This window comes from Mustela nivalis (assembly GCF_964662115.1).
Source record: "Mustela nivalis genome assembly, chromosome: 19".
NCBI lineage: Eukaryota > Metazoa > Chordata > Mammalia > Carnivora > Mustelidae > Mustela > Mustela nivalis.
Window position 1 is genome coordinate 17,559,231 of NC_139038.1, and position 16,075 is coordinate 17,575,305.

Below are 16,075 nucleotides of genomic sequence, written 5' to 3' on the forward strand. Positions count from 1 at the left end.
TTTGAGGGGCGCCTGGGTGGCTCAGTGTGTTAAAGCCTCTGCCTCCGGCTCAGGTCATGATCTCAGGGTCCTGGGATCGAGTCCCGCATCGGGCTCTCTGCTCAGCAGGGAGCCTGCTTCCCTCCTCTCTCTCTCTGCTGCCTCTCTGCCTACTTGTGATCTCTCTCTCTGTCAAATAAATAAATAAAATCTTTAAAAAAAAAAAAAAGAAAGGCTCTTTGAACGCCCGCGGGGGGAGGGGCGAAGAGAGCTGCACCCTGGGACGGAACTTGGGACTCGGGGTGCTATGGGGAAGGCTGCGGGGAGTAAGGTGGGCCCCGCTGTTCCGTTCCAAGACTGCTGGGCATGGCCCCAGCTGTGTGGGTCGTAGTGAGCTCCCAGTCCTTGGAGGTGTGCAAGCAGAGGCTGGGGGCGCCGCTCCCCTGGTGTTCCCCTGACTCCTCCCTCTTGTCTGCAGTGCCCCCCGCCCCCCGCCCCCCAGGTTTTAAGGAGTGTGGCTGGAATGGGGTATGTTCTCAGGCCTTTGACAAACCCAGAGACTGCATTTGAGGCAGGGGACAGGGAGGCCAGAGACGGATGGCCGGCCGGCTTTAGGTCAGTCCCGACAGCACCGAAGTTTCCACGGAAGAGGACACTTGCTCCGCCATCTTCGGGTGCGGGCAGGCCGCCGCGATGGTCTGTCCCCGTCAGCGGCGTCCACGCGAGGCACAGCCGCCGGCTCTGGGAAGGGTCTGATGAAACCCTAACAGCTTCCAGCACTTTCCTCCACTTGGTGCCATCAGCCTCACACCGCGGAGGATCAACTTCCCTTTCCGTTGCCTTTTCTCCCCTCCTGACATACTGTCCTGAAGAATGCAGAAAGCTAAAAAAGTCCTCGTAGTTCTGCTGCTCAGAGAAAACCACCGTTAATATTGTGGTGAATTTTTTTCCCCCCGATACGTACAAATACATCACAGTTTTGCTCTGTGAACTCGAGCTCGTGTTGTCTTGCAGCCTTTTTTATTCATGATCACGTTGGGACCATTTTTCTAAAACTTGATTTTTAATGGCGGGGGCCGCCCCGGGCGCTCGCGTTGTGTCGTTTCCCGGGTCCCCCGCGGTGCCGCAGGGAGCTGCTGTGCCCGTCCGCGTCCGTGCCTGTGTCGTGGGCGTCCGCAGGCTCTCCTCCTCCGTGCGAAGGGGACAGCGCAAGTGTTCTCGAGGCTTCTGATGGAGCCTGCGGGGCCCGATTCCTATCCTGCAGAAGCTAAGTTACAGACTTGAGAGTCGCAAAATGTCTGAGCTGATAAGGTCCACTGAGATCATTTGACCATATCAGCCCCTGCTTTTTGTGGATCTTGGGGACTCTCCTGCCCATTTCCGAGAGTCACCATTTATTCCAGAGTGACGTCTCTGCAGGGAGGGGGTGCGGATGGTTCTAGCTGACGCCCGGGCCCTTGACGGGAGCCCTGCTGGACAGCCCTGGACTTAAACAAACATTATTTACGGAATCCCTGCCTAAGCCAGGTGCTGGGTTGCAAGTGAAGGACTTGGAGGCTGATCAGGCAGCTGGTGCCCGCCAGGACTTTGCAGGCCCGTGAGGAGACAGACAGACAGACAGGTTGTTGCCGAGGGAGATGTGCTAAGTACAGTGACGGGGGTTGGGGGCTGGAAAACAGATGGGGGACCGAGGATCAGGGGGGCTTCCCCGAGGTTGATGACCGCCGAACTCGCCCCTGGAGGATGTGGAGGGGCTCCCCGGTGGGCAAGCCGGTGAGGACACGGGGTGACGGCTTCCGAAGGCCGGCCGGCAGGCGGGAGCCGCCTGGAGTCTTCGCAGATTCCCAAATTGCCGTGATGGAGAAATTGATGGAGAAATGGTTGGGGAGACCCAACAGTGTTGCTTTTCTTTGCATACAAGGATGTCTGGACAGGAGCGGACAGTATCAGCGGCCATCCTGGGCCAGCAGGGCACAACGGGACTTCTGCCCTCCCTCGTCCCGGAAGCGAAGGCATCTGGCTCTGTGCGGCTTGGCGCGCCAGCACAGATGGCCGCGGTGACGGGCCCAGGGGCGCACAGCTGACGGGCAGCGTCCCGTTCTGTGCCGCGAGCACGCAGGAGGACGTGGGCTGGCGGCGCCGGGGCATCCGCGGGATCCGCTCGGGGGGAAAGCAGAGGTCCTCCATGACTGCCACCTCTGGAGCTCTCCTGAGCCCACCTTGACTGCCCCTGGGGTAGCCCCCACCTGAATGAAGGCAGGGGCTGGGGCTCAGCCCCCAGCAGGCGCCCCAAATGTCGAGCCCATGAGCGTTTTCCGGATTTGCTGTCTGGTGGGTGTCTGCTGCGAACACGCGGCCTCACTTTTCAGGGCTCCTCAGGGAAAAGCACTTGAGTAAACAGCTCTTAAGTGAAGGATTTCTTTAGTTCAAGGGCTCCCTTCTCTGCTCATCCCTGCGTGCATCGTGGGAAACATCTTTAGAAATCCGTGTTAATTCATTGGTTCCAGCCTTGGAGTTGGTGGGGGTGGCGTGGTTCAGGGCACAGGTCATGCGGCCTCCTGGGTTAGGCCCAGAGCTGGTTCAGAGCCCCAGGGGCCCTGAAGAACACCGGAAGCCCCTGCTGAGTCCAGGCCGGGCACCCGCGGTGGGCTGGGGGTGGGCTGAAAAACTGCTTTAGTGAAACATAGGCCAGACATCGGTGGGCATTTTGGCAATGGGTAGCTTTTCTTCTTAAACATAAGCCTGCGTGGCTCCGTGGGTTGAGCGTCCGACGCTTGATTTCAGCTGAGGTCGTGATCTCATGGGTTGTGGGATCAAGCCCCGCCTCGGGTCCGAGCTCCGCGCAGAGTCTGCTTGGGGGCTGCGGTTCTCTCCCTCTGCCCTCCCCAGCTCACACGCAAGCACACGCTCTCTCAAGTTAATAAATCTTTATAAAAATAAAAATAAGCTTCGTTCACCCCCCCTTTATTACAGAAATAATACATATTCCTTGGAAAGATACACAACATGAAGATCTACAAAGCCATTTAATAAGGTCTCAGTGGGTGGCCTACCAGAACTTTCCTTGCATTTACATACGTATGCCCCTACAGAACACCTCTTTCTCCCAGGGGGAATAAGATCATGTTACATGTGTGGCAGCCTCTTTGCACAAAAACACACACCCCTCTGGGGGAATCATGTGGGGAGACCCCAGGTCTCCCTGGTTATTTCAGTCTAAGCCACGCCAGGCCGGTGAGGTGGAGGCAGCCGCTGCGACACCGTGGGAGGTTCATCCGGGACCTCGTCTCTCAGACTCACAGTGGTGTCTAGAGCCAGTGGGGGGGTTCTGAGGCCGGAGACTCATCCAGACGTGAGTCTTCTCCCTGACCTCAAGAGAGAGGACCCCTGTCATTCTTGGAGCCACTGAGGGAGGCACAACCCCCATTTTACAGAGGTGGAGCCCGAGGCCCAGGGGCTCCGGGAGGTCCTTGTACTGCCTCCTCCCCATCCCTACCCGCGTTCCCAGGCTGGAGCAGATGACTCCCGAGTTCCCCAGGAGTGGCAGCGACCTTGGTTCTAGCCTCTGAAGGGCACTCAAGAAGGACGAATTCAGACCCCAGAGAAAGATGTGGGGAGCATTTCAATCTTCCCTGCCGAGCCTGCCTGGGGGCTGCCAGGAGCCCAGAGGAAGCTCTGGGGGCTTTTATTACGTTAATGATCTGTATTGTGGCATTTCCAAAAATGGTTCCCACCTCCTCCATGCTGGAAGAGACAGGAGGAGACAGGCCGTCACCGCCCCCCAGACACAGCCAGCTTTGCCCTTTTGCAGGTGCCCCCCCCCCAACCTAGGATTCCCTGCCTTCAGACCAAAAGCTTAGAAATGAGAATATCGAAGTTCAGAGAGGGCAGTGACTTGCCCAAGGCCACACAGCAAGTCACTGGCACAGCTGGGGTCCGTGTTCAGGTCCATAGGGCTCCAGAGTCCGGAGAATTCCAAATCTTGCTCTGTTCCCTGCCAGAGACACTGTGACTGCTTTGCTCTGTTTTCCTCCTCGTGACAGACCTGAGTGGAGGCACTTTGTGGGTGGTGCCTGAGCTGTGGGAAGAACAGGGAGCTGAGTGCTCAGAGTCGGGGTCCCCGTGCGTCCTGGATTCATGTCAAGCCAGCGGGTGTGAGGAGGGGACCCGCTTCCTGGCGCACGGTACGGCGGGTCTCCGTAGCCGGGGGTCCTGCTCCTCTGTCCTCCATGTCCTGGGGGCTTTGAGAGCTGTTTGCAGAATTAGGTTTGCCTGTGATCCAGATGTGTAGGTTCCCCCTGCTGTGACCGTGCACCTCAACCCACCCTTAGTTCAAGGACGCGTGTCATTTATGGGCCCGTCTTACTGATCCCCGGACATTTGCTGATGGTCTTCACTGTGACGGGTGCCAGGTCAAGGGTTAGATGTGAAGCTTGGATAACACAGGAGTCCTGTCCTTCAGAAAGGGAGGGGGGGTCCTATTGTGTGCCCCATGGCTTTACTTGGATATGTGTGTGTGGGTGAGTGCACCCGCACGCGTGCTAGGCGGTGGACAGAATGTACTGTGCTCTGATGGGAGTCAGAGGGGCACAGAATGTACCTCCTTCTATAACTGATCTCCTCGTGCTCTGGAAAACGGGTGGCAGGAAAAATGTGTTTTGAAAAAAATGTGCGGATTTAACAGAACCCGTTCTTTCCAGATTTAAAACAGGCTCTTCCGGATAAAATGTTCAGTTAAAGTTCAGACTCTAGACAGGCTTGGTGCGAATTCCAAAAGGCTCTCTTCCTCCGAGCAGGTGCAGCGCTGTACAAGGAGAGTGGAGGGTGGGCACGATTTCAGCTGGTACCTGTCCCCTCAGCCAGGCCTTCTTGGACAGTGAACAACTTGCACGGCTGTCCACGGCGAATCTGTCAAACTTCCATCAAAACTGTCTTGTCTCAGAAGGTATCCCTGCCCTTCGTCCGTCCTCTTTCCAAGGTGGCTTTAAGGGGGCTGGTGCAGCTCATGTGTCTATGGGGTTGTGGGAGGGACCTCTGGTCCTTATTTTAGACTTCAGACCCTCAGTGGATAGGGCTGCTTGAATATCCAGAATGGACTCGAGTCCGGATCCAAGGCTCCGTGAGTCTGTAGGCCATGCTCCCATCTGTAATATCTGGCCTTTCCCGGTCTCCCGCAGGAGGCGGTGGGTGGATCTTAGTGAAAGCTGTTGCCGGCCCCTGCAGCCCCCGCTGTCCCTGTCAGCAGACCGGAGCTTCAGAGCCAGCGGCCTTGAGGCCTCAGTGTTGTTTGTAGTGGGTGTGAGCGGCCCCCCTGCCTCCCCAGCCCCCCAGTCTGGGCGTGGGTGCTGCAGAGGCCGCTCCCCTCTGCCCCGGCCGCCTGTTGCTCTGGGCCGCACAGGGGTCCCCCTACTCACGAGCCTCGGCTTTCCTCGGCCATCGTGGGAACCGGCCCCTCCCCACCCCCCTGCTCCGGGTCTGGTGACTCAGCGGCCTCCCTCTGGTCCTCCTGGGCCCCGGGGGTTTAGGGTTTTCCCTCCTGTCAACCGCCCCATCCTCTGCGGCCAGTCCTTGCTCTGGCCGCCCGGATGTGACAACAGGGGAAGGCCGTGGGGGTGGTGGCCGCTGGTCCTCTCTCCATGTGGTCTGTCTGCCCTCTCTCTCCCGTCCCCCAGGGGCTGAGTTTGGGGGTCAGTCTTGGACTCCCGCGCTTGAGGGGACAGGAGCTTCCTGGCCGGCCACTCACCCTGGAGAGAACCAAGGGAATCCACTTCCGTAGGGAAAGGTGCTTTGATGCCTTCTGTCTGCGCTCACCCAGGCGACTTGATGGGGACATCCGGCTGCCCGGGGAGAGTCCTTAATCGGGCCTGGAGCTCTTCCACTAGAGGCCACGCTTCCACTAGGGGCCAGCAGCCCTCCCGCCTGCCCCTGAAGTCTTGATGTCCTTCCCCGCGCCCGCTCGGCCTCCTGCTCTGAGAAGCGGCTTGCCTCGCTCCCAGCGTGCACATCTGATAAAACAGGGGGGCTGGGACGCCAGTATCGCCATCTGCACGGGAGGTAGGGGGTGGGGACGGACTCCTGACTTGAGAATTTCCCCCAGACACAAAGCCTATTTCAAAGGCGGTGGGCACCTGCAAGGTGACCTGTGCCCACTAGGGGGCCACACGGGGGTTTCTGGATCCCTGGGCCTCCTCCGGCCAGACCCGCCGCCCAGACCCTCCCCTCCGTGAGGGGGGCCAGCCGGGCAAGCCTGCAGGCCTGGGCCTTCCGGGGGTGTGTGGGGGTCGGGGGGTGGCCCCCTCTCTCTGTCTTCCTCTCCCAGTCCCGACCCCTCTGGAAGCCACTGGAGAGGTAGGTGTCCGAGGGCTGGGCTGTGGCAGTCCGGGTCTCTCTGACCTCCCCGAGGAGGCAAGAGTCAGATGCGGGCAGATCTGGGTTCAAGTTCCCGTGTTTCTGCGTCCTCACCGCAGGGTCATGCCCTAAATGTTGGAAAAAGCATAGTGCCACTCCCACCCCGAAGTAATTCCAAATAGAAGCAGTTCTAAGTCAGTCAGACCCGTCCGCTAGTAAAACTGAGGCTGGGGTCGGGGAGGCAAACAAAACAATACTGAAGTCCGAGCGTTCGATTTGCTGTTTCTCAAGTGAAACTATTTCCCTTGCAGGCAGGCTGATCTCCTGGGCAGCTCAGCGCACGTCCGTCGGCCCAGCTGTGTGACCTCGGGCAAATCTCTTACTTAGGCTCTCTGCTGCTGGGCCCGCATCTTCACAGCAGCCTTAGGACGCGTTCCTCCAGGGACCTTGAAGGGACACGGGAGGTGACAGAAGCATTCTGCTTCGAACTCGGGGCACAGTCGTGGCTCAATAAACAGGTCCTCTGGGCTGTCGGGGGCCTTGTGACGGCTGGTCAGCAGCAGACGGGGCAAAAGCCAGGGGGTTCACATTTCTTGAGCACCTACTAAGTGCTGTGTTGGGGCATTTCACTCACTGGCGTTTAAGGCAATGGTTTCATTTCTTTAAGACGGGGGACAGCATAGCTATAGATTCAGAATTCCAGGCTTCTGGATTCCTGTTGCATGGCCTCGGGCATGTTCCTGAGACCACTTCTGCCTACCCTCTGAGGACCATGGGCCAAGAAAGGGGATTTCCCCTTGGTCCCTCCAGGTCAGTGCAAAGGTCCTGAGGCCTTCAGTTTGAGATCAACTAAGGTCCTGGACCCCTGCAACGGACCTCCCACCTTCAAAAGTCACTGGGCCAGAAATGCCACTGATGTCCAGTTTCCGAAGGGCTCCCCCAAATTCCAGCAACCAAGCCCTGAGCAGGAGATCACCGTTGCCCTGGTTCTTCACCCCCTTTGTCTTGTGGTGTGCCACTCTTCCACTAAAGGGGACGAATTTCTTTCCCAGTCCTTGACTCCGGGTTTGGCCCTGTGACTTGGGCTTAGAGGGTAAGTGAAAGTGACGGTGGCCATTTCTGAGTCCGGACCTTCAGAGACTCCGTGTTTGTGTCCCCGTCTGCCATTGTCAGGAAGAGTCAGCAGGGACAGCCCCACTGGTCCCAGGAGAGGGTGGAGGACACGTGGGGAATAGCCGAGGTCAGCCTAGCTCTCCAACACCAGCCAGCCGCAGAGCCCTGAGCTGGGCGGCCGGATCCACCCCAGACAGGCGAGCAGGTGGAGCGGAGAGCAGGATGCCAGCCGCAACCCTACCGACCCGCCCCCCGCCTCCCCCGCTCCCCCGCACACACGAGCGGGCCCAGGGGAGATGGGCAGAGCTCTCCAGCCAGCTCATTCTAGATCAAACAGCCCCGGTGAGCTGCTTTTCCTGAACTAAATAAACCCGTGTTGTTGTGGGCACTGGCATTCCGGGGCTCCTCGTTAGACAGGACTGTCCTGGCCCCAGGGAACCAAGGCACACCTCCATCGTCCGCCCCACGCTGGGGGACGGACTGAAAATAAGGACGCATCACTCACCTCCCTAGGCTCGGAGCAGGCTCCTGCCTGGGCTTCTCTCTGGCTGGGGCACCGGGCGGGGGTCCGCCCTCTAGCCTGCAAGCGCGAGGCCAGGGTCCCCTCCCCAGCAGGCACCCCCGGGCTGTCGGCCCTTGGCTTCGGCCCTTAGCGGCCAAGCAGGGACAAAACCCTCCTTGAAGGGCCAGCGAGCTCTTATCTTAATGAGTCTCCACATCCTCCCCAACTCTGCTGGCGAGGAAACCGAGTCAGCGGTGGTTAAGTGTCCTGCCCCAGGGTACAAGCGATGGGTCCGGGATCCCAACACGTGAGGAGCCTGACACGGGAGCCTGTGTTCACGGTCACCGGGTCCTGCCGCGTCCTGAGGCTTAGGGCGTCTGAAAGTGGCTCTTCATGGTTTCTCTTCTGTTTGCCTCCCCCTTGGGTCCTGCCCCTCCCCCTCGGGTGGCTGGTGTTCCAGGGGAGGAGACAGAATAGCCGGGATATGAAACAACTGAGGAACTACACAGGGGCCATTTCAGTGGGCGCCAAGAGAAGACTGTGTTGGTGATGGGACGTACACAGTCACGGGAGAGGCCACCTTGGGATGGATGGTCAGCGGTGGGGGAGAGGCTCTCTGAGGTGGGGACAAATGGAGAGCTTGTGAGGCAGGAGGAACAGCCGTGCAAAGGTCCTGAGGCAGGAATCGGTTGGGCATGGTTGAGAACCGAAGGAAGACCTGTGTGGCTAGAATTTAGAGGGCAAGGGAGGAGTATTATGAGGTATTATTTGTTGGTATTATTTTGACATGAATTTTAAACAATATTGGAAAGTCCAAAGTGTTTAACACAGTGTTCCCCGGCCCCCCCCCCAACACTGCCCAGGCAGGGGCTGACATCTTGCCACAGCTGCCTTGCTTGGCAAGAGCCTCAGCCCTTCCTCGGCAGCCCTTGCTGAGGCCTCCGTGCCTCCACCCCAAACTCAGGCAGCCGAAAAGCAGCCTAGACCCTTGGGCCCCTTAATTAAATGAAGGATCTTGAGAGGAGACCATCCTGGTTTGTGCGGTGGGCCCTGATTTCAATGACAAGTGTCCTCATAAGAGACCCATAGAGGAGCCCCCAGGAATGTCGCAGGCACAGAAGCTGGAAGAGGCAGGCAAGGACCCTCCCCAGGAGCCTCCGGGAGGCAGTGACGCCCTGGCAGCCCCTGATCTCAGACTTCTGGCTTCCCGAACTGGGAGAGCCCATCTGTGTCGTTTGAAGTGGCCTGGTTTGTAGTGATGGGTTGTGGCAGCCCTAAGAATCAGACCAGCTCTGTGTCACCTGTACCCAGATCAGGGCCCGAACCGCTGCAGAAACGCCGCAGAGCAGGAAGCCTTTTCTGGAAAGGGCCAGAGGGCAAACACTGGAGGCTCAGTGGGCTGTTTGCCTCTGTGGCCACAGCCCAACTCTGCCCACGGAGCATGAAGGCAGCCATAGACGATACGGAATCCACAGGGCCGTGTTCCAATAAAACTTTATTTATGGAGGCCGAAATTTGAATTTCATAGAATTTTCCAGGGTCACAAAATATTATTTTGACTTTTCCCCAACTATTTAAAAATGTAAAAAGCACCTTCTTAGCAGGTGGGTCGACCAGGTGGTGGGCTGGATTTGGCCCGGGGGGGGGGCCACCGTTGGCTGCTTCCTGTACACTTGCTCGCTGAGTGTTTGCTGACCGACTGAAGATACCTCCGGGGTGCTGGCTGGGGGCTCCCGTCAGATGGTAGCCCAGGGACTGTGATGAACCTGCATGCACACTCCTCGAGGAGTTAAACCTCCCCGAGGCTTAAAATAGATTTGGATTCTGGAGGCCGGGGGCAAACTGGGATGACCATCCGGGTACAGCTCTGAGGATAGTGGAGCTGAACCTCCAACCCAGGGATGGGCAAGTCTGGTCAGGGGCTGCCAAGATTAGGTCGGGGAGTAAATGAGCAAAGTAGGTCTGATGTAAGACAGCTGGGAGTGGCAGGGAGTGTGGCAAAGTGGAGAGACCATCTACTGGCTTGCGGCGATTACTCAGCTTCATCTAATTCTGCTGGCTGGGAATGCAGGCCCCGTGCTGGCAGAATTCTAGAATGTTCCTGAGAAGGTGGAGAATCCAATTGTTTGTGTGAAATCTCCCGGTTTCAAAAACTTGGCTCAAGAGAAAAAAGAAAATCTTGGCTCAAATTAGAAAAAGAAGTCATGGCAGGAATTTTCCACATGTCCAATGGATATATATCTGTCTTACGATGGTTCAGGGGGCCCTGACCTACAGCACACAGCTCTGAGATGGCCAGTCTGTGTGTCCGTGACCTTGCAGTTTTCTGAGGGAGGGGTCCCTGGGCCCCATTCACTGGGTGAAGGTTGAAGAGCTCAGAGGGTCTCTCTCCAGTCAGAGTAGGCCAGAGACTAAAGTCCCGGTTCCTGGAGTGACCAGGTCACATGTGACTCTCCTCAGTTGATGGTGAGGTGGCCAGGCACACCCCTGGAAGCTACTGTCACTCCCGTTCACTAAGTTTGTTAAAGAAACTTTGGGAAAGTAGATATCCCTCTGCGCCTGCGTCTTCCGGGCCCGGGGAAGCACTGGGTAGGAGCCTGGCGGGGGAGCCAGCCCTTCCGCACCCCCCCCCCCCATGCCTGTGCCGTCTCATTTCACAATCCCATCAGACTCGGCACCTGTTCTGGTGGAGAAGGATTTGCTCTTAATGAGTCTGCCCAGAATTGCCTTGTTTTCTTGGCATTGACAAACTATATCCCTTAATAAAAGTTTCATGACTCCATTTAGTGAGGGAGACATGTAATCCCAGCCCCTCCTGCCCTGATCTCGGAGATTATCTCCGCGTGTCGGTCCCCGGAACATCCCTGTGTTTAACACCAACCCTGTCTTCAGGGCATCTGTGGGCAGAGGGAGCCGCCCACGCCCGCCTCTGCCCTAATCACTCGTCGCAGAGTAACGTGCCCCTCCCAGCAAGGGATTGGGTCTCTTTGCCCTCCCTTGAGGTCCGGGCTGAGGTGCTTTGACCAATGGAATGCACAGAAGGGACTCCTGCGAGTGCCTTGGACAGTCGGAGCTCCGGAAGTCCGGCAACTTTCACCGCAGGGGAAGGGCTCCCGAGGAGGAGAGCTAAGATAGCCCAGCCGGCACAGGGACATCTGCCGGATGGGCCAGTGAGATCATCGCTGGCCCCCCCACCCCCACCCCTCAGCCCCGGTCAAACCATCAGAAAACTGCAGGCCATGAATGACAGCAGGAGAGAGGAGCAGGGCTGCCCGGATTCCAACCCATAGCATCATGAGAAGTAATTGCTGCTTTATGCTGCTGAGTTTTACAGGTTTGTTAAGTGGCACTAGATCACAGCTGTACCACCTCTCAGTCTCAGCCGTGAGGTTTGGGTGGGGGCTGAGCCGCACACAGCTCCAGGGGTGCATCCTGACTGGCTTAAGCCAATCGGAACATCACATTCTCCCTGTCCACGATGAGGCATCCGGAATCATGGGCTGGGGATTCCTAGAGAGAGAAAACCTCCCCACTGTCCGAGAAAGAGCTGGCATGATGTGAAAATGTAAGGTCAGGAATCAAGGCGTTCGTTCTGGGGACTTCCGTATGGAGCCAAGGGCAGAAGGATGAAGCTAATGCCAAAGAAGAGAAACCAGAGGCTGAAGAGGACCCAAGTCCTTGACATCTTTGAGCTGCTTGATCAAGCCACACCTGAAGCAAGACCTCCCCCTGGGCTTTTCAATTGCATGAGCCAATGAGTGACTACTAATAACCTAACTGTCAAACAACAGAAGATTATTCTTGTAGTGGTGGGATGTCCACACAGTGAGACACTCTGCAGCCATTAGAGTGCAGTTGGGGCCATCAGATCTGAACAGAAGTCTTCATGGTGCCATTTATCTCCTGTGTGACCCCAGGCTAGTCATGTAACCTTCTGAGCCTCCATTTCTTCCTCTGTGAAATTGGCACAGTAATAATGCCCAGCCGGAGGATGTTTGTGCTAATTAAGTGAACCATGTGAAGAGCTCAATATAGTGCCTGGAACATTCCTAAATATTTAACTAATGGCTATTACTATTAACAACATCTAAGGACATTGAACAGTGATTGTGATAGGATTTCAAATGTAAAAAGCCTGATACAAAACTGAGTGTGCAGTGTTACTAAGATTTTATAGAATGTACATAAAATTTTGCATGAAAACACCAAATTATCCACCAAAACGAGTACCCAGTCATTGTGAAATTATAGGCAACCCGAACACTTTTTTGCATTCTCTGAAGTTTTTGCAACATGCTATCTTTATAATCAGAGGAAAAGCTATTATAAGGGAAGGAGGGGTCATGTAGGTGCCTCAGTCCACTAAGAGCCTGCCTTCGGCTCAAGTCATGATCATGGGGTCCTGGGACGGAGCCCCCTGTCAGGCTCTCTGTGCAGCAGGGAGTCTGTTTTCCTTCTCCCTCTGCCCCTCCCTCGAGCGAATGTTTTCTTTCAAATAAATAATAAAATCTTAGGAAAAGGAAGGGAAGAGGAGAAGGAAGAAAACAAGAAAGGAAATCACGGAGAAAGCAAGGAAGACGGCTCTCACATGGTGAGACGATTCTGGGAAGATAAAGTACGTCTTCTGTGGGGGAGTGTTGGAGGTTGAGCTGGTGGTCCACAGCCTCCCAGCTGGTCCCTAAAGGATCCCCGCTTTCCGTTCACATCTCTGAGGAGTCCTCTCTCACACTGGCTGGCACTGACCTTCGTAACACCTTGAATGTTATGGAAATTACCCCGTGTGTCATCCGAAGCTAGACTATAAAGGACATTGCAGCTTTGCCTCATTTTCTCCGAGATCTCTGGCTCTGAGGAGCCAGCTGCCATCTTGAGAATGAGCTCAAGCCACACTGTAGACAGGCCGGCACGGCAGGGGGGTCTGCGCTTTCTGCCAACAGCCGGCATGAACTTTGGGGGCAACCATCTTGGAAATCAAGCCTCCAGGGCCTGTAGCCCCGTCTGACATCTTGACGGTGGCCCTGGGAGAGAACCTGAGCCAGAACCCCCCTGACAAGCCAATCCTAAATTCCTGACTCAGAGATACTGAGAGCTAATAAAAGCTTCTTGCTGTTTTAAGTGACTGGGTTTGGGGTCATTTGTTACACAGCAATGGCTGACTGGTACACCAAGACGGAGGAGCCCATGCCTATTAAACCCTAGCATTGTTCCAGGAACCCATGAATATTCTTATGGTGAACCCCTCAACAGACTCTCCTGGAGTTGAACCTTAGCTCTGCCATTGACCTTGGGGAGGTCACTCCTCTTCTAGCCTCAGTTTTCTTATCTATAAAATGCGGATGTAAGGGCACCATCAGGGTCACGTGTGTGAAGCTCTGGGGATTCTGTGTGGCATGGAGTGGATGTCCTTTTACTTTTACTTGGGAGACTGAACCAATGCATGGAAGGTTAGACAGGTGTGTGTGTGTTAACAGATTAACGCTGGTTAACAGATTGTGCGGTAAAGATAAAAGGCTCCAAAAGACGTGTCCTGGTTATAAAGCTGAGGAAGATAAGGCAGCACTCGGCAACACAGGCGAAGTTCACTCTTTTCCAGCAAGTTCTCTGCCCCTCACCTTCCATGGGAGTGTGGGATTTGGGCATCCCTCGCACAGTCCTGGACTTCAGCTTGCTGGAAACCCACAGTGTCCCCTGCGTGGTGGGGAAAGCTCTGGTCCCCAGGTTCAGGGGTCCCCAAGTTCTCAGCCTGGGAACTTCCCCCTGGTCCCCCCAACAGTCTCCCTTTTGACAGAATCGTCTATCACAACCACAGCTGTCATGTCCTCAGAAAGCTTTCTGGTCAACCCCTCGGAGTTCTGCCCAGTTCTGTGCCTCAGTTTCCCTGACTGTCAGAGAGGACCAGACCCGTGCCTGCCTCATCGCGTGGCTTGTGGGGATAATGAATGCATAGTCGGGAGCCTGCTTCGCTCCTGGCGCAGAATCAATATTTTCTATTGTTGTATTCATCGCGTATATTATTACCGCTAAAAACAAGACCTTTCCACAGACGACGTCTCCGTGATCCTTTGTTATGAGACGTGGAGCGACCCTGAGGAGGACTTTCCACAGCTGCCGAGGCTGAATGCGAGGCTCGTGTTTTTCTCTCACGGAAAAGACAAGTGCCCACGTTAGCTGGCTTCTTCTGGGGTGACACGTGACTGTCAGCTCTTTGTCCCCCGAAAGACAATGCACCTAATCTGCTCCTTCAAGAAGAAGGTGACTTTTAAACAATGCACGAGACTCATTGTTTTTTGAGAGGAACTCAGGTGTTGGGAAGAACATTCTGGAAGCAATGTTTGGAAACCCTTCCATTTTTATGAACTTTTGTTGCCGAAAAGCAATGAAAGTATGTTTCCTTCAAAAACTCTCCAAGTGGACTTGAAAACAGAAAATTTCCACCAATTCCAAAATCTTTCAAAAGAAAACTTTGAGGGGGATTTGAATCCGTTTGCTAAAAACACGCAAATACCAATCAGCTGATTTGTCTGCAAAACTAAGTGATGGATATCATGGAACATGTGCTTAGCCATTTTCATCGAAAATGACTCCCTGGGGGCGCCTGGGTGGCTCAGTGGGTTCAAGCCTCTGCCTTTGGCTCAGGTCATGATCCCAGAGTCCTGAGATGGAGCCCCGCATCGGGCTCTCTGCTGGGCAGGGAGCCTGCTTCCTCCTCTCTCTCTCTCTCTCTCTCTGCCTTTCTGCCTACTTGTGATCTCTGTCAAATAAATAAATAAAATCTTAAAAAAAAAAAAGGCATTAAAAAAAAAAGAGATTCCCTATTTTGTGAATGGGACTCAAATGTGAGTATTGATACCCAGGAAGTGTAGCCCCCAAGCCACTTCTTCCATTTGGATTGATCAATCTTTGTGTAAATCAAAATTTCAACATCGCTTTCAGCTTTAAGAGCTGCTCAAATCATGTATGGAAAGAACCTTACATAAAACCAGACCTTGACCCACCACCACGCGGTGTTAACCCATGCTTTTCCAAAATCAACAAACGAAACACACCCAGTTTCATCGTCAGCCGTAAAAAAAACCCATCAAGAATGTCCAAGTGAAAACCGAAAGGTCTGTTGCGCTGTTATCAAATAAAACAGAAACATTTAAAAGTAGTGTTTATCTAGTCCTTATGCCCCTTAAATTTTTCTGGTTTTTGTGTATATGCGACATACTGTTCATGGGATATTTGTGCATCACTATGGAATTTATAAATATTGATACTCAGCTCCAGACTTCTGCTCTTAATCATTTATGGAGTCCCAGGTCCCCCACCCTTCCGGCCCCCCTCCGGCTCGGCCCAGATCTCTTTCCAGACAGTGTTAGCTTCTTGGGGGTGGGTGGGGAGGTGGGGGGCTTCTTCCCCAGTCCCGGAAAGCAAGGTCCGCTGTGGCCCCTAGGGGGCAGCAGAGGGAAGCAAACAAGCGCTTCCCAAGGTCTGCTCCGAGAAAAACAGCCCAAGAAGGGGCTGGTCCCGGAAAACATCTTTTTTCTCCCCAATTCTCCTGGCATCTCTCTCAAGACCGGAGTAAACCAGACCGTCTTCAGACCTCAGAGACTGAGGAAAATCCCACTGAGCGCCGAGAACAAGGAGCGGGGTCAGGGAGTGAGGACGGAGGGTTCCCTTTGGGTCGTGGGTCTGACCCTTGATTCACCCCAAGGTGCCAGGAAGACAAGCCCTGGATTATTCTGACCCCTGCCCTCGCTCCTTCCTGAGCCTCAGTTTCTCCGTAAGGGTCCCATAAGGGTTCAATGATCTCTCTCTGGCCAAAGTGCCTGGCACGCAGTTGGTGCCAAATAAAGTTCACCGACTCTGACTCGAGGGTCCTCAGAGCAGCCTTCAGTGTGCGGCGTGAGCCTGGCGTACCTTCAAGACACTCATCTCCCATCCACCACTCCTCATCCCTGCCGGCCCCCCGGGCCACCTTCTGGAAACACTCCCAGGCCAGCTCCTTCCGCTCCCAGCCCTCACTGGCTCCCCAGGCTCAGCACGTGCTGGCCTTCCCATCCCCCACCCCTATTCCCAGACGAGAGAATCGGCTGAGAGGTGGGTGTAGCCCAGATGTGGCACAGCCTGGATGAAAAGTCAGACGTACCA